This window comes from Lissotriton helveticus, chromosome 2_1, assembly GCF_964261635.1.
Source record: "Lissotriton helveticus chromosome 2_1, aLisHel1.1, whole genome shotgun sequence".
In the NCBI taxonomy this organism is placed as follows: domain Eukaryota; kingdom Metazoa; phylum Chordata; class Amphibia; order Caudata; family Salamandridae; genus Lissotriton; species Lissotriton helveticus.
The window spans coordinates 160,944,507-160,962,900 of NC_136059.1; positions in this window are offsets into that span (position 1 = coordinate 160,944,507).

The window sequence follows — 18,394 nt, forward strand, 5'->3', positions numbered from 1 at the left end:
TTTACAGAGTGGCTGACCAGGTCAGAGCCAGCATCAAGGAAGAAGTTTCCAAGATGTTGGCGCTAGGGGTTATTGAGCCCTCCAGCAGCCCCTGGGCTAGCCCAGTGGTCTTAGTGCCTAAGAAAGCTGCTACCCCCGGTGGCACCCCAGAACTTCGGTTCTGCGTGGACTACCGTGGGCTCAATGCGGTCACCAAGACTGACGCGCACCCCATCCCCAGAGCTGATGAGCTGGTGGATCGGTTGGGAGCTGCCCAGTACCTGAGCACTTTTGATTTGACTTCAGGGTACTGGCAGATTGCCTTAACCGAGGGGGCCAAGGAGAGGTCAGCATTTTCAACGCCAGAGGGGCACTTCCAGTTCCGCGTCATGCCCTTTGGGTTGAAAAATGCCCCTGCCACATTTCAGAGATTGGTCAACCAGGTACTGACGGGGCTGGAGCAATTCAGCGCAGCCTACCTGGATGACATTGCTGTGTTCAGCTCCACTTGGGAGGAACACCTGCAACACCTCACTGAAGTGTTGAAGGCTCTGCAGAAGGCAGGCCTCACTATCAAGGCCAGTAAATGCCAGATAGGGCAGGGATCGGTGGTGTACATGGGACACCAGGTGGGGAGCGGCCAGGTGGCGCCCCTACAGGCAAAGATTGATACCATTCTGTCTTGGGAATCCCCCAAGACCCAGACGGAGGTGAGAGCCTTTCTAGGTCTCACCGGGTATTACAGACGGTTTGTCAAAGGCTATGGCACCATTGTGGCCCCTTTGACAGAGCTGACGTCTAGAAATCAGCCCAGGAAAGTGAATTGGACTGAGGCCTGTCAAACTGCTTTTGACACCCTCAAAACTGCCATGTACACAGCACCGGTGCTTAAGGCACCTGACTTTTCCAGTGAGTTCATTGTGCAAACTGACGCTTCAGAGCAAGGTGTGGGAGCAGTACTCTCACAGATCAATGATGAGGGCGGAGACCAACCAGTGGCTTTCATTAGCAGGAGGCTAATCCCCAGGGAACAGAAATGGAGTGCCATTGAAAGGGAAGCTTTCGCTGTGGTCTGGGCTCTGAAGAAGCTGAGGCCCTACCTGTTTGGGACTCACTTCCGTGTTCAGACCGACCACAGGCCCCTCAGATGGTTAATGCAGATGAGAGGTGAGAATCCAAAACTGCTGAGGTGGTCCATTTCCCTACAGGGGATGGACTTTACGGTGGAGCACCGCCCTGGTACAGAGCACACCAATGCTGACGGTCTGTGCAGATTCTTCCGCCTTAGTGATGAGGACTCCCAAGAGGTTGGGTAGTTCTCCCCACTTTCAGCTGGAGGGGACACGTGTTAGACCTGACACCTTTGGCGTGGTTTTTCCCCCATCTTTTTGCCTCTGACTCATGTATTTTTGATGCTGTGCTGGATTTCGTTTTTGCTGGTTTAGATGTTTTGGACACTCTGCCACTGCTGATCAGTGCCAGAGTGTAAGTGCTACCTCTGTAAATTGTCCTATTGATTGAATATACCTGATTGGCATATTTGTATCACCATGAAGTCCCTAGTAAAGTGCACTGTGTGTGCCAGGGCTGGTGATGACAGATGCTACTAGTGGGCCTGCAGCGCAGATTGCGCCACCCACATGAGTAGCCCTAAAAAGGTGACTCAGGCCTGCCAGCGCAGGGCCTGCGTGCAGTCAGTGACTGCCATGTCCCCCTGGCCAGTGTCCCCACTGGCTGGGCCTAACCCTTCCCTGTCTGTGCACATCAGTCACCCCTATGGAAGGCTCAAGGTACCCCCCTGGGCAGGGTGCAGTGTATGGATAAGGTAGAACATGCACTAGTGCAGGTCACATGCTCTGGTAGTGGGCCACAGCCATTTTGTGCGCTCACTGCTGTAAGGATATCTTGCTCCATAGAATAACATGGGGGGGGGGGGCTGGTCCCAATGGATACCAGCCTATCTCCTCATAGGAACAAGATGGGACATAAGTGAAAGATATCCCTGAACTCAGAATTTGATAACACATCTTTTAGTGAAGGTTGTTTTTAAATCCTGTGTTGGGAAATAGCACTTTTAGAAAGTGGCTGTTCTCTTGTCTAAAACCTTTCTGTGTGCCTGGAGCTGTTTGTGGAATGCCTGTCTGGTCTGAGGGTGACAGGGGCGGCAGAGCCCCCAGAGGGAGGGGGTCGGAGTCAACCCGTGGATGAAAGGCAACATCTGCTGCCAGGGAGGCGGGAGGAGATAGCGCCTGACAGTGCTGGGCTGTGCCTGCCTGACCACCATGCTGGCTCCCCCTCCTGCCGGCCAAACTGTCACCTCTGACCCTGATGCTGTCAGGAAGAAGAAAACCAGAAACACCCAGCGCTCCGCAACCCCCAGAACTGGTTTAGACCGGGCCCAGGGCCCCCTTGCACAAGAGACTTCAAAGAACTTCAAAGACTTTTAGGGGTATAAGGGAAGGACCCCTGACTACAGAAGATTAGATTCTAAGATTCTACAATCAAGAAGGAACCTCTGCTGGAAGAAGGACGGTTGGAGAACTAAAGGGAGATTGCCTTGCTGTGTGCTCTAAGGGCTGACCTGTTCTGCTGTTGCAACTGAAAGCTGAGGAGGAGAAAGGGACTTTGCTGTGTGCTGTGACCCTACCTGCTTGAAACTGCAAGACTTTGCTGTGTGCTGTGTCTACAAACTTGAATCTCCAAGGGCCTGAGAGGAGCTGGCCCCTTGTCTGCAACCCAGGGACATAAAGGTTGCCCAAGAACTACAAGACTCTGCTGTGCCCCCTGCAGCTGCTGTGTGGTGAGGAGATCGTGAAACCGTGTGGTGGCCTGCTCCAACGTGTGATTATTACTTGCCAGCCGTGAGGATCGATCGCTGTGCTCTTCGGCACAGATTCAGGGGGTGAGGAGGGACCCAGAGTGTTTTCCTGCGTCCTACATTCCCCCTGTTGATCTACTGGTGGGGAATCCGGTTGACCGTGATCTGCGGCCCCGAAAATCTCTTGCCGCCAAATCACCGTCGCGGCCCGGGGCCAGAAACACCCTCTACGAGTTGCCTCTGTGTCCAGGAGCTGCAGTGGCGAAGATCGGAGCCGCTGCGCTCCCATTGGCTGAAGGAGCCGAGCCCCCTCACTGACGAGGTTATTCCCCTGCAGTTATCAAACAAGCAAGACAAAAGGTAAATAAAATCAAAAGATCGACCCTGCTGTCTAGCAAAAACAGTAGACAAAAAAGAAAACAATTCAAAAAATTGAATTTTATTGCACCTTATTCTAGTGCCAGTACAGACGTATTTAAAATACTGAAGAAACATTGGCACCTTCTGACCCATGATTTAGATCTCAATACTGCAATTGGCAATAAGCCAGTCATCACACACGCAAGAGGTAAAACACTTCGACAACATTTGTGTCCAAGCTTCATACCACCTTCAAGTGGCCACTTGGATGCTAATGACAAGGGTAACTCGTCATGGAGTGCCCATTCATTTCAATGGAAATTACATGGCAACGATGGAATAGGCCTTAGCATCCAAGTGGTTAAGGAAAGAGAACTGGTTAGTTGGAATAAAAAAAGGCTTCTATTGCTGTGGAAATTGCAACATATGGGGCCGATTCACAGAACTAACTTAAGACAAATTCCTAAACTTACTACTTTTGGTATTCACAGAAGTTAGGATTTTGTCTTAAGTTTGTGTTTAGTTTGTCTTAAGACAGACTTAAGACAAAATCCTAACTTAAGTCTGTCTTAAGTCTGTCTTAAGTTTGTCTTAAGACAAACTTAAGACAAAATCCTAACTTCTGTGAATACCAAAAGTAGTAAGTTTAGGATTTTGTCTTAAGTTAGTTCTGTGAATCGGGCCCATGTTGTTTTGGGTTACATAAGAAAACGGAATTTAGGTACAATACCAAAAGGACCTACCATATAAATAGTTTCATCAACTGTAATACTAAATTTGTGATTTATTGCATTGTATGTATGTGTGGAAAAATATACATAGGGAGTACCATCAGACCTCTTAAAGATCGAATTCAAGAGCACATACGTGCTATAAAAAACAACAAGCAGTACATTTTAATAACACACACAATCTAAATGATCTACACAGGCTCGCTATGCATGGCATAGAGAGTATTGATATGGGACCAAGAGGTGGTGACAGAGTGTCATACCTACGCAAAACAGAGAGCTTGTGGATTGTCAGATTGCGTGCTGTAGAACATGGCATCAATATTTTAAAAGATCTTCATGAATTCCTTTAATTGATCCTTATCTACAGCTCGTAAATGCATTAATGAGCAGATATGAATCAAAACACATGATGACAGGTTGAATAAAAGACTTCGCTGCACCGAACAACTTGGGCACAAATATACAACACACTGGAGTCTAATGTGATTTGAAATATATGGATGAATTATTGTCATGAATAAGAAGTATGAACACTTATCGCGCTAAGACAGATATAATACTGTATATGAGGGTCTTCTCTCCCACAAAATATGTATAAATGGATATAATTACTGTCCAGATTGTAAGGTGGATGAAGGACACTTGGGGAGCGTAGATTGCGCTGGTGGAACAGGAGCCTTATCGCAGGCTATGAGTACTAATCAAAATACGATTTAAAGGGTGAGTAATGGACTATTCTAGTATACATCGATCTCATAGGTATTTTATAACTCACCTATACAATTTAGATAGCAGATAGAATATGATTAATATTTTTAATTGAACGTATAATTCTTTAATGTTTTTAAACGATTCCCTAAATAAATAGACAATTTCAAGAAACAATTACGTAACAGGTGAAATATAGAGAAGGAAACGATATTCCGAGTGCAAAATTGGCTTCTGGTAACACATTTACAAATGGCGACCTACTTTTGACGACATTTAGACAGACTGTGAAGTATAGATACAAACGTAGTCCGTTCTTCATGTTTACACACACCATGGCGGTCCCGATTGTTAAAAAACAACCGCGAAATGGGAGATCCAGCTGAGGGACAAACAAAACTTGCAGCGCTGACTTGGCGGTGGAGCTATGGATCACGTTTACTAAGACAAGGAGGTAAGATTTATACATATTGCAAATGTCCGCTCACGAGTCTGCCTAAGGGCAACTCATTTCTGCGCCAAATATCGGTGCGACTTAGAATTTCAAACCTAAAACGGCAGTGATTAATATTTTGTGCTGCCTCGACTTTTGCTTTTAATTGCTAAAATGGGAGGACAAGTAACATAACTATATTAATCTAGTTACCCTCACTTTCTGTCTCCCTCCAATCCCCGGAACATTGGCTAACAGACGGTGGGGATTTATCAGAATCCAACGTGAACCTGATGCCACACATGATGAGGCTTTATTAACAAGCTAATAACGAATAACGATGTTATATCTCGACCATTTCACCCAATGAAGAGCAGATAATTTCATGATATTTTCATGGTAAGGACATTTTATAGTAATAAATAAGGGAATTGTTTTAATTTGTGGCAACTATGATGGATAGCTTTTTTGCCGCAGTAACTTATAGATTGTTAGGAAAACTAGTTTGTACCTTATAAAATATATGAGCATTGGCCTTGTATCGTGCATATTGGCACCACATTTATGGTATATATTTACATGTCTTGACGGAATTTAGAGATATATAAACAGATAGAGAAACAGACTGTGTCTTCAAATATCACGGATTTATATTTTTGAGCAACATGATATTGATACTCTTACAGATCGTATTTGAAGATATGAACAGTTATTGCTGAATTAGAAGTACTTTTTCTGATACAGTCGAACTACTAGTCACGCTCAAGAGACACAGCTCTGTGCAGATTCCACTACTATTTGGTCTTGGAGTGACCACGCAAAGGTGAGACCCTCTCCAAGAAGAGGCCCAGACTGACCACACAGGGTGATCTGACAAAGTACTTAACTTTGGTCTTGGCTTACAACTATAAAGTAATGAATAGTCGTTTAGTCATGGGCACTGCCTTTTTTTTTATTCTTTATTAGTTTTTCATGACATATCTTTCCAAAGTTCCACCGGCATAATCAGACGATCCTCAAGAGACTTCACTCACAAGGGTGTCCTTCTCTCTCTTTTTCCTTTTTCTCTTTCTCTCTTCTCTCTTCTTCTTTTTTTGTATATATAATTTTTCACATATATACAAACTTGGTTGATAAAAATCTTTTTCACAAGTTAATTTGCATGCAATATAGATGATTGTAATTTTTCAATATGATTGAAACCAATACAGTGTCTGATAGACATGTATATACATCTTATTTACAGCCTTGAAAAAGCCCTGTGGGCGAAACGCGCGTCGGCTGTTATGGTTCTTCTTGTGAATTGTGGATATTAAACAAACCTCAAGACAGAAGATCAAATTGGACTATCTGTTTTCTATATTGTGAATTCCTTCAAGATACTTATATGTGCATAGGATACAGGGCGGGAGAAAGAAATTACATAACAGTCTGAAGAAATACTTTCACGCCCTCCTGTTTAAAAATAACATTAATGGTGTGCTTGGGTATGTTATATATCTGCTGCCAGGGAGGCGGGAGGAGATAGCGCCTGACAGTGCCGGGCTGTGCCTGCCTGACCACCATGCTGGCTCCCCCTCCTGCCGGCCAAACTGTCACCTCTGACCCTGATGCTGTCAGGAAGAAGAAAACCAGAAACACCCAGCGCTCCGCAACCCCCAGAACTGGTTTAGACCGGGCCCAGGGCCCCCTTGCACAAGAGACTTCAAAGAACTTCAAAGACTTTTAGGGGTATAAGGGAAGGACCCCTGACTACAGAAGATTAGATTCTAAGATTCTACAATCAAGAAGGAACCTCTGCTGGAAGAAGGACGGCTGGAGAACTAAAGGGAGATTGCCTTGCTGTGTGCTCTAAGGGCAGACCTGTTCTGCTGTTGCAACTGAAAGCTGAGGAGGAGAAAGGGACTTTGCTGTGTGCTGTGACCCTACCTGCTTGAAACTGCAAGACTTTGCTGTGTGCTGTGTCTACAAACTTGAATCTTCAAGGGCCTGAGAGGAGCTGGCCCCCTGTCTGCAACCCAGGGACATAAAGGTTGCCCAAGGACTACAAGACTCTGCTGTGCCCCCTGCAGCTGCTGTGTGGTGAGGAGATCGTGAAACCGTGTGGTGGCCTGCTCCAACGTGTGATTATTACTTGCCAGCCATGAGGATCGATCGCTGTGCTCTTCGGCACAGATTCAGCGGGTGAGGAGGGACCCGGAGTGTTTTCCTGCGCCCTACATTCCCCCTGTTGATCTACTGGTGGGGAATCCGGCTGACCGTGATCTGCGGCTCCGAAAATCTCTTGCCGCCAAATCACCGTCGCGGCCCGGGGCCAGAAACACCCTCTACGAGTTGCCTCTGTGTCCAGGAGCTGCAGCGGCGAAGATCGGAGCCGCCGCGCTCCCAGTGGCTGAAGGAGCCGAGCCACCTCACTGACGCCGCGACGGGATTGGCCCGTGTGCCGCAGCGTCATAGTCTCTGCCGCGTCGTGATTGGTTGGTGAACGGAGCGTCATCGCGGGCCTACCCCGGGAGCCGCACTGCCATTGGCTGACTCCCAGGTGTGCAGGGAGGCTCGCCCCGAAAGCCGCGACCGGATTGGTCCCCGTCCTCGGGACCCCTGGGAGTGCTGCGCAATCACCGCCGGACCCGGGAAGAAGTGACCTGTCCTCGCCGAGGGAGTCTCCCGAGTGTCTTCTGTCCCCGGCCTGCCGTCCCAGCATCTGAGTGCCCGGTCAGCTCCCCGCCGCTCGTTGGATTGTCGAGAGCAGGCGGGGGAGCAGGAGGGACCGGCCGGGACCAGGAACGAGTGCGTTCTAGTAGGCGCGGGGCACCTGAGGCCATCAGGTGCACGAGGCAGTAACGATCGCCAGGAAAGGAGTCCCTGAGGTACCTGGTGAGGCGCGTTTGCCGCGCTTGGGGGCTCAGTGACTGATAGGGCTGATTTTTGGATAATTTAGCCCACTGGCATTACTTGATCTTGACCAACCTTAAAGAGCTGATGTGAGATTAATTCATGGTATTATTTTTAATACTAAGAATAGAGACTTGAGACTATCTTTATATTAAGAACTTCCTATTTACAAGTGCAACCATTAAGATTAAGAGCAGCCTTTGAGTGATAAAGTGATTATTGTGCAACTATCGTATTTACCTTGCTGAAACTAGATAAAGCTATATATTTTCATAAAATATACTTACCTGTGTGGTCTCAGTTGTGGTGGATTGGGGATTACTGTGGTGTTAAGTGCAAATGTTATCCACATTGCCTTTGGTTAGCCTAGACTGCTCGTGCCAAGCTACCTAGAGGGTGAGCAGGGGTTATCTCAGAGGGTTATTCCTTCACCCTGACTAGAAGCAAGGGTCCCTATTTGGTCTAAGGTACTTACCTCTGCCAACTAGAGACCCCCAGATCTAACAGTGCCTAACTGAGCGCACCCTCTCCTGCAGTCCCCCCTCCCAGTCAGTCCCATGCGTATCAATTGGGGCCCATGTCATGGTTCGGTAGGAGGCCCCCCATACCTGATCACCTGGTGTGTTTGTGTGCGCGCTTGACCCATCATTCATGCGGAAGTGAGTCTCCTCACTTCCGTGATGCTGGTGGTTAGCGGTTCAGCTTCCATTGCCGGAACCGCCGCCACTTCACTCAGCGATTCCGGGGGAATCCGCATAACCTCAGCGGTTCCCACCGGCTTGGCGCTTCGTATTGACACCCGTGCCTGGACAGACACCTTCTTCGCCTGCAGGACGCTTTTTCAGGTATTTGGAGCCACGCAGGAGCGCTGACCATTACCTCCTCGTCCTGTCTCCACATCCCATCCCTTAACAGTGAGCAGCTAGTCTGCTCTACAGAAACCTATTACCTTGCTGAGCTTTTGCACTTCCCCCAACATGGCGTCACCATCATGTGACAATAAAGGGGGAAGTGCAGTAGAGAAACTTCCTGTTCTTTTTTTTTTGCATTGCAGTCCTTGGTGCCTAGCTGTGCTATGGGTAAGTGTTCCCTTTTCTTTCTGTTTGTATTGCCACGGCCTGCTTTAGCGGCCGCCTTTGTCTTCATGCTTTGTGCCCTCCCATGCTGCCTGATGTTCTGGTTTCTACGTGGTTCGCTTTAGCGGCCGCTTTTACCGGGTGCGCTCACCTGTTGGGTCGCGGCCTGCCTCAGCAGGCGTTCTCCTGTTTGCCGGTACCGGTGCGCCTGCTTTAGCGGGCGGGGGTTGCGGAGGTGTTCTTGGCGGCGCATTTGTTCCTTTGTGTTCCTGCTTCTTCGGGATGGATCCTGGGGAAGAAATTCGGCGGCCGGCTGTTTTTTTTAAAGCCGGCCCCTTTTTCCTGGTCCCGTGGGAGCTCGGGTCCTAGGGACTTTATTGCTCTAAGATGGGGTCCTTTTTTTCATGCACTTGTCCTATGTGAGTGCCTGTTTTGGTATGTTGCTGTTGCAGTCATGGACTTGAGTGCCTCTTCCTCTGCTGCTCCTCTTGATGCCCTGCGCCTGTTGATTAATGAGGCGGTGGCTGCTGCCTTCCAGGCCAGGGATGCTGCTGGGCCTCCTTCCAAGGTGCCTCGTGGTTCTGTGGATCCACAGGCCGCTCCTGATGATGAGATGAGTCCTGAAGAGGTTGAGGGTGTCCGGGGGCGATTTGTTCAGGGTGCTGAGCTCTCTGGCTTGTTTGCCCATGTGCGGGACAATTTGGGATTCACTCCTCCTGTGACCGATGTTCTGGAGGATGACGTCTTTACGCAGTATCACCAGCCGGCTCATGACTCCTTCCCGTTGCATGGTGCTGTACGCAAGGTGCTGGATCTCGAGTGGAAGGAAGTGGATAAATCTGCCTTCCCTCGCTTCTTGTCTACGCGTTACTCTCTGGAGGGTTTTGCTGCTAAGATTCCGCAAGCTGTGAAGGTCGACAATTTGATGGCTGGTCTTTCCTCTCAGGGTTTGGTCCTCTTGGATGACGCCCTTCCTGCGGACGCTGTGGATAAGTGTGTTGAAGGGGCAGTGAAGCGTTCCTATGCTGCTTCCAAGTTTTCTGTCCGTGCTACTGCCTATTCAAATTACATGGTCCAGTCTCTCCCCAAGGATTTTCAGTCCCTGTCTCTTCTGTTGCAAGAGGGTGAGGATGCCACCCCTCTTTTGTCCTTGATGGAGTTGCAGGTGCCATACTTGTTGGATCTTTCCTTTGACAATTTGAGTGCCGCTGCGGCTGCTTCTGGTGCTTCGATTGCTGCACGGCGTCATATCTGGATGCGTTCCTGGAAAGCTGAGTCTTCCCAGAAGTCGGTCCTCCTTAGGTTGCCCTTTGGGGGTTCCAAAGTGTTCGGCCCTCAGCTTGAGGAGATGGTCAAGCAATCTTGCATCATGTCCTGTCGCACTGGGATCCTGCCTCCCTGGACTACAAGGCTCTGATACCGGTCTCTCCGGGGATTCGGGTGGATCTCCAATGGTGGTTGTCCCCTCACTCTCTTTCCCGGGGGTTCGATCTTCTTCCTCCTCGGGCTGTGGTTGTGTTATCCATGGATGCCAGTGCCGTGGGTTTGGGTGCTGTAATGGGTGCCTCCAAGGCTCAGGGTCGGTGGTCCCCTTTCGAGTCCCTCCAGTCCTCGAACTGGAAGGAGTTAATGGCGGTTTGGTTGGCTCTTCGGTGGTTCGCTCCTCTTGGTCGGGGTCAAGCGGTCTCGGTGCAGACCGACAACCAGGTGGTTGGGGCTTATGTCAATCAGCAAGGGGGCATGTGTCGGTCTCTGTTTCTCCTCTCCAGGAAGATCGGGCTTTGGACCAAACAGAATCTCTTGTCTATGACGGCGGTCTATCTTCCGGGAAAGGAGAATGGGCCTGCAGACTCTTTGAGCAGGGTGTGCCCCTCCTTGGTGTCTCTGTGTCTATCCCCGGATCTGTCCGATCAGATTGTCCTCAGGTTCAGCCGTCCTTGGCTGGATCTTTTTGCCTCGTAGGATTCTGCCCTTCTTCCTCGGTTTTGCAGCCTCGTTCCCTCCCCGTTGGCGTGGGCGACCGATGCTTTATTGGTTCCGTGGTCGCTGGGGCTCCTGTTTGCCTTCCCTCTATTTGCCTTGATTCCGTGGGTCCTCTGGAAGATTCGCTTGGACCGGGCGGAACTTCTCCTGGTTGTGCCGGAGTGGTCTTGTCAGTCTTGGTTTCCCCTGCTGCTGACCTTGTCGGTATGCCCCCATTGGAGGTTTCCCCTGAGTCCCTCCCCTCTGCGGACTTCTCTTCTCGGGATTGCCCCCCTGCGCCGCCTCCGGCTGGGGGTTTGGCACTTGAGAGGTTGAATTTGCTGGGTCAGGGTTGCTCGGTTGAGGTTGCCTGGTGCCCCCAGTTGTCATGACGCCCTTCCACCTTGAAGTCCTATGCCCGTCATTGGAAGAATTTCTCCTCCTGGTGTCTTGGGAAGGGTCTCTTTTCTGCCTCCTGTGAGGCTGTTAGGGTGTTGGACTTCTTGCGGGATGGTTTCGTCTTGGGGTTCGTTGTTCCTTTCCTGTCTGCGCAGTGGGCAGCCATTCTTGCATTTCGGGGTTACTCTGTGTCCTCGGTCTCTCTGTTGGTGGCTCGCCTTCTGCTGAGTTTTTTGATTCAGCATCCTGTTTCTCGCTCTCCTGTGCCTGCCTGGGATCTTCCCTTGGTTCTCCAGGCCTTAACGGGCCCCCCTTTTGAGCCCTTGGCCTCAGTGGACCTTAAGTTCCTTTCTGCTAAGGCTCTTTTCCTGGTGGCCGTTACTTCTGGGTGGCGGGTTGGTGAGATTGGGGCTTCGATGGCTTCTACCCCCTTTTTGTGCTTTTGTGCTGACAAGGTCATGCTCCGTCCCAGTCAGTTTTTTCTGCCTAAGGTGTTGTCATCTTTCCACTGTCAATAGGATATTGTTCTCCCGTTTTTTTTCCATATACTGCCTCTCCTGAGGAGGTGGTCCTCCATTTGTTGGATGTGCTGAATGCTCTCCGCATCTACTTGGAAACAACCTCTTTTTTCCGTAAGGTTGATTCCTTGTTTGTCACCTATGACCTCTCTGGACTGGGTCTTTGTCCTTCTTTGCCCACCTTGACTCGTTGGGTCAAGGGTGCTGTGGTTTCCGCCTACGATTCTGCCCACTGTCCTCTCCCCTCTTCTGTTCAGGGTAGGTTGACCAGGGGCGTTTCCTCCTCTTGGGCCATGTTCATAGGGGCCTCCTTGAGGGACATTTGTAATGCTGCCACATGGGCTGCTCCCCATAGGTTTGTTTCACATTATCGTCTTCAGTTGGGGATGGCGGCCTCTGCTGCCTTTGGCGCTCATGCCGGGACACTCTGTTTGAGTAGCTGAGCGCTCTACAAAACACTGGGTAACATAACATAACATAACATGTCCTGTCTGCGGTACATGGTTTGCGATATGTACTGTTTTCTGTTGATTAAATGGACCTGTTTTTCTTGCACTTTCTGGTCTGTTTTTCTTACAATCACCGTGTGCCTGGGTATGGGCTGACTGTTAAGGAATGGGACAGGGAGACAGGACGAGGAGGTAATGCCCGGTTACTCACCGGTAATATTCATTACTCCGAGTCCTGGTCTCCCCATCCCATTCCTGAGCCCTTCCCTCTCTCCGTGTGTTGCATTTAATTTTTGGAGTGATTGTTTTGTTTTCTGGGTTTTTTCTTTGGTATTCTCAGGGAGTTTCTCTACTGCACTTTTCTTTTTATTGTCACGTGATGTTGGGGGGAAGTGCAAAAGCTCAGCATGGTAATAGGTTTCTGTAGAGCAGACTAATTGCTCATTGTTAAGGAATGGGACGGGGAGACCAGGAGTAATGAATATTACCAATGAGTAACTGGGCATTCTTCCTTGTGCCTTTTGCTATGACTTGCCCGCTTGTGCTGACACCCTTCAGGATAACGCTCCTCTGCCAGTGTGTACGCACTGGATGTGCCTCATACAACATTGTGGATATTAGCTATGTTCCCTGAGGGGGTCCAGTCAGTAGGCGCCTGGTTGCACAGGAATCATACCCTTTGCCATATTGTGCTGGAGCTCTTGTTTTGTGGTTACTTTTGATTAAGCCACACCACGCTGGAGCACTTGTTTTGCATTTTCTTTTGATTAAGCCACACTGTGCCGGTTTTTGGGTTTCTCTGCACTGCGCTTGAGCGCTTGTTTTATCTTTTCCTGCATCGCGCTGAAGCACTTGTTTTTGGGTTCTTCTTGTATTGCGCAGAAGCGCTAGTTACTTTGGTGTGCATTGCGCAGGAGCGCTAGTTACTTTGGTGTGAATTGCGCAGGAGCGCTTATCAGTTCATTCTATCGATGGCTTCAGAAATTATGATGTCCAGTTATGAGGTAACCGCTACCTTCCGCATGAGTGTATGTTAGTGACCGGAAGAGGGGTTGTCTGTGCTGATTGTAATAGGTATTCCCTTGTCTCCCTGTCTAGCCGGTGTCCACGGTTGCTCTGAACAGAGGGACATCCTATACTGGTCTTCCGGACATCGTTCTGCCATCTTTAGCTTCCTTCCCCACTCCCATCTTTATCCCAGTTTGTTTCCAAGTCTCGATTGGGGTAAGGTGGGTACGGGGGCGATAACTCATATCGTCTCTGCTAGATCTCTCCGCAAGAATTAGGTAAAACTTGTAGGGTACAGGACACCCTGTTACGTAGACCCTGTGAAGAACCTTAAGCTGTGTGAGTCGCAGGTGCGCTGAGATGGCAACTGCTCTTGGGGATGACACTGCCTTCTTCCACTCGTCATCATCTATTAAAAGGCCGTGAAACGTCTACTTTTCCCATAGTGTGTGGAGGGGTTTTTCCATATCGTTGATTATTTTTTTGATATATTAATGAGATGGCCTTTTCTGGTAAATGTCCATCCAGTATTCTGTCATCTAAGGGAGACGCATCGAAGTGAGAGGACCCAATAGGGAGGAGTGATCTAACTGCGTGAAGCGCCAGTAAATAGCGAAAGCGTTCCGAGTCTGCTAGTTCCAATTGCTGCTGTAGGGCAGTGAATGACTTAATCTCGTCTTTGTCCCTGAGGTCTCGGACATGGGAAATCCGGATAAGGTCCCACTTAGCGAATCCTTTTTATTTCCAGAGGTCTCCCAGTTGTTGGCAGTCCCACCTTGGGGTAGCCTTTGTGAGTTTCTTCTCCCATCCTAGGGATCTATTGGCTGCATACCACACCGTCGCAGAGTGGTTGGTTGGGCCCGTTAGGGGATACCTTCCTAGCTCCTCCGTTTTTAATGGAGCGGCCGACGCTGGTAGGGTACCTGCTTCCTTCCTATGGTCCTAATAAGTATTCTACATGGAAAGTCTCCCTGGTTCCAGTGCACCGCTGTTCCCTCTTTTCCCTCCGTGTTGTTTTCTTTTTTACAGAGTTTTGTATAGCGCGAACTTGACCAGAATCGGGTATCAGAGCCCTTTACACAGCACCAGTTACGTTACATTTGTCTACCGAGCCCCTGGTCACTGGCAAGTAACCCAGTTTCTGTCCCCTCTGCTTTCAGGTTCTTCTCAGCTACGATCCAGGCTTGGATCACCCTGGACACTTTTCCTCTTCACGGCAGCAGCACTTTGCAGCATCATGGCATTGAAAACTATGAAGATTCCCAACACCATATGACACCTATGCCCCCGGCTTCCCTGGGTTAGGTAACACGAGTACTCTGGTGCTCACATGGGTGCTGGCCTTAGAACCTGTGAAGTTTAACTGGTTTGCTCAAAGTCCTCTCCTAAGTGTCCTTAAACTTTAAAATTCTAACCGCGACTTTCCCATAGAGTTGTTTCCCAGAGGCTAGTTTCTTATATTCCTGGGTTTCATCGAATTTATCATGTATGCTGAGGTTTGTTCCAAGTTAGTCCTTTAGAAAAAAGTAAGGATAGCCCAGAGACTGACAGGATGTGACACTGCATTTTTTGATTCATCATAAATAAAGTGCAACATTCAAGGTTCAGAATCATCATAACTTACCTATATGAGGAAAAACAATCAACACAAGTAGAGCATCACCCAGGGAGAGATCCGCTGAGACTGAGTCTGCCCTGTGAGAGAGGCACAAGGAGCAAACCTCAGCATGCAGATGAAGACAGAACATAAAAGGCGTTCCATTATTCAATCTCTTGTTCTAGGCCACCCAAGGCATTGCAGTGTAATAGAGTTGGCCCAGTCCCAATCCTGTCCACCCCTCTATGTCCCACTGAAATGTATTCCATGTGTGGTGAGGAAACACTGGACACCACCAGTAACAGCCACATAATCTGGCTCACCGTAAAGGAGGTCATTCTCTCACTAGATAAGGTGATCTCCAGAAGTATCATCTGCTGCCTGGGCCTCAGCTTGGTGCCTCAAGCCCTCTAGAGTTTGGCACTTTTTCTGTGCTTTGTAGAATTACTACCTGAGTGGCCCACCCTCAACTTACAATCCAGCAAGCTCAGACAGATCTCCTAGGGCAGCAACATCCTCCCCAGTAAGCTCAAGGTTTGCTTCCTCAGCTGCCTGTAAATCTGGACAGTGGGAACCTGAGGGACTTGCTTTCCACACCCCTGACCTTCCTCTTTTTGGCAGCTGCCTGGGCTTTTCTTTCAAGCGCCAGGATTTTCTTTCAAGCTCCAGCCTTCCTTGACTCCCCTCCTCGGCAGCCATGGACCTTATGTTCATACAGTCCCATTCAGACAAGCCTAGCATCTCCAGGTCCGAACTAAGTTACACTTCGTTCCAGATAGTGTGCTCTAGGTTGTTGCCCAACAAACAATTTACAGGCATGGCAGGACTCACAGCCCCTTTTAGAGAACCTGAGACCAACCCCCCACTCAAATGGAACCAGAGCCCCAGGGTAGTGGCTCTCACAGTTTTTTTCAACTATGACCCGGTGGAATGTACGAGGGAGGACCTGCTCTGAAGACACCAGATGGCACCTCACAGTAGTCATACTGGCTAATGTGTCTCTCAGAGCCTCAACCCTGTGCCCATTAACAGTGACCTATTGTCCATACTTGGAAGTATTGGAAGCCATATGGGCTTTTGGCATCGTCTCTCTCTATCCCCTAGGGGCACTAATGTAACCTCTGCTGTCTTCCCCATGCTGACTGGGACCACTTCCTCCACAAGCGCTACACTCGCTAAACCACCTCTCTGCCCACGGATGGAGGGCTGTGCCTTCTTGTGACATCTGTCCACATATAATACATTGTGCCCCAGGGGCGCAACAGGTGTGTGTGCCCACTTTGAGTACCCTTGAGGCACAACGGTATTATAGAAGGGGCCGCAGACCCTTGTGCGCCCCCTTCTGTACTGCACATGTGGTACCAGCGCTATCATGAGAGGGCGTTCCCTCATTTGCATGGGGCTGTCGCCCCACTCAAATGATGGAATCACTTTGCACATGCATCCGTGCCATATTACCGACGTGGGTGCAGAGGCAACTATTAATGACCCACTTTCAGTGAACCTCCTAAAGGCAGCACTCTTGGGGAAGAAATGGGGTCTCATGGACACCTCAGTAACCCCCTGCAGGCGGGTGCAGTCACTCACTGTACCCGCCTGTAATGGGATCTCTAATCCCCCTTAAACGTGCAGGTAGGTTGCTGCCTGCACAGTGAAACAGGAAGCAGCTTTTAGACAGTTGCTTCATATTTCACTTGAATGCGCTGCCCCTGGGGCAGCATGTGTTTGCAAATGCCCTTGGGGCAGCACATTCATTCTATTATGGCACACTTTCCTTGTTTGTTCAGGGTGCACCCTTTGAAAGGTCGCCCGTGGCACAAACAGGGCAAGTGCAGGGGGGCGTGGTTAGCAGCCGACCAAGATGGCTGCGTAGTTGAGGAGCTCCGGAGAAGGTAAAGCCCTTCGCATCGATCTGCACACTTATCCAAAGATTTAAGGTACTCCAAGGGCCGGGGCAGAGGTCTGGGACCAGGCGGTGCTAAGCGGCCAGCATCCGAGAGAGATCCGGCGAAGGGGAGCGGCGGAATTCGTAAGAGACTCGGAGCGGCCTACTGGCTGGATAGAAGCCGGGACCCACAGTGAATAAAAGGCCCGGGAGAGCGGTGGAAAGGGGGCGGAGCAAGGTAGGGTGGGCTCGGGCATCACCACGCGCAAACTACCATCGGAGTGCTCTGTGGTGCCTGAGTAACACCCTCGGGGCCCGGACAAAGATGCCAGAAGGAGCCGAATTGCGGAGGGAGCGGAGACGGGGGAGAGAGACCCTGGACGGGGCGGTGACCGACTCGACGACCATAGGAGGCCGCACCTACACGCGGCGTAAGAAGGGTGAGGCCGCAACAGACTCCCTGCGGCGCAGTAAGTGCCCAGAGAAACGAACACAGTGTTCCCCCCCAGGGCATTAACAACGCGGTGAGAGTGGGGCGATTGCCCGGTCCACAGTGGACCCCAGGAGCGACGCAGTACGGCTGGAGTGCTGGAGGGGTGTAACACCACCTGGAGACACACCGGCAACGTAGCCTGGGCACAGACCTCGGAGTCTCGGACTCCCAGAGACAACAGTACCCCCGCAGCTACTATCGAACCCCCCCCCCGCCCCCGTGCCACCACAACTATCAGCCACCGCGCCTCCACTGTCGTGGGACCCATCACTTGAAGAGGCGAACATAATATCCTGAGATAGTGCGTACCCTGAAAGTGATGGCGACATGTCGGGCAGGGGCCCAAGGACACAAACCACACAGGCCAAACTGGATAAATATGCCTATGATAAAGGCTTTCCGCTGCTCCCGGAGGGACGCACGTCAACCGGCAAAGGACCAGAGGGTGACAGGCCGAAAAAAGTTACACTGGAGGACATCATGGCGGCCCTTTCGAGAGTCCAAACTACGGTGGGAACAATATCCACAGACATTACTCTGCTCCGAGCAGACTTTCAGAAAATGACGGACAGAGTTAAAGAAGTCGAAATAGTCACAAAATCCTTGGTGACAGACACAGCGGAACTGCAAAGAGCTATAACCCGACTTGAGATGGACAATAGACTGCTAACGGAGAAGCTCGATGACCAGGAAAAACGTTTCCGCCGAAACAACATGCGTATTCTCGGAATACCTGAAAGCGAAGGGACCCGAGCAATGGATCTTTATGTTGAAAATCTGGTGAAGACGCGGTTGCAACACAAGGGACTATCCAGTTTCTTTTCTGTGGAGAAGGCACATAGGGTCCCGGGTGGAAAACCTAAACCGGGGGCGCCCCCCAGACCAGTACTCGTCAGACTATTCAACTTTAGGGACAGAGACGCAATACTGCAAACGGCAAGAATATCCCCCCCGATTCAGATTCATAATTCGAAGGTGGCCTTTTTCCCGGACTACACAGCAGCGGTTTCCCGAAGGAGACGGAGTTTTCTGGAGGTGAAAAAAGCATTGCCTGCCCAAGAATGATCCTACTCCATGCTG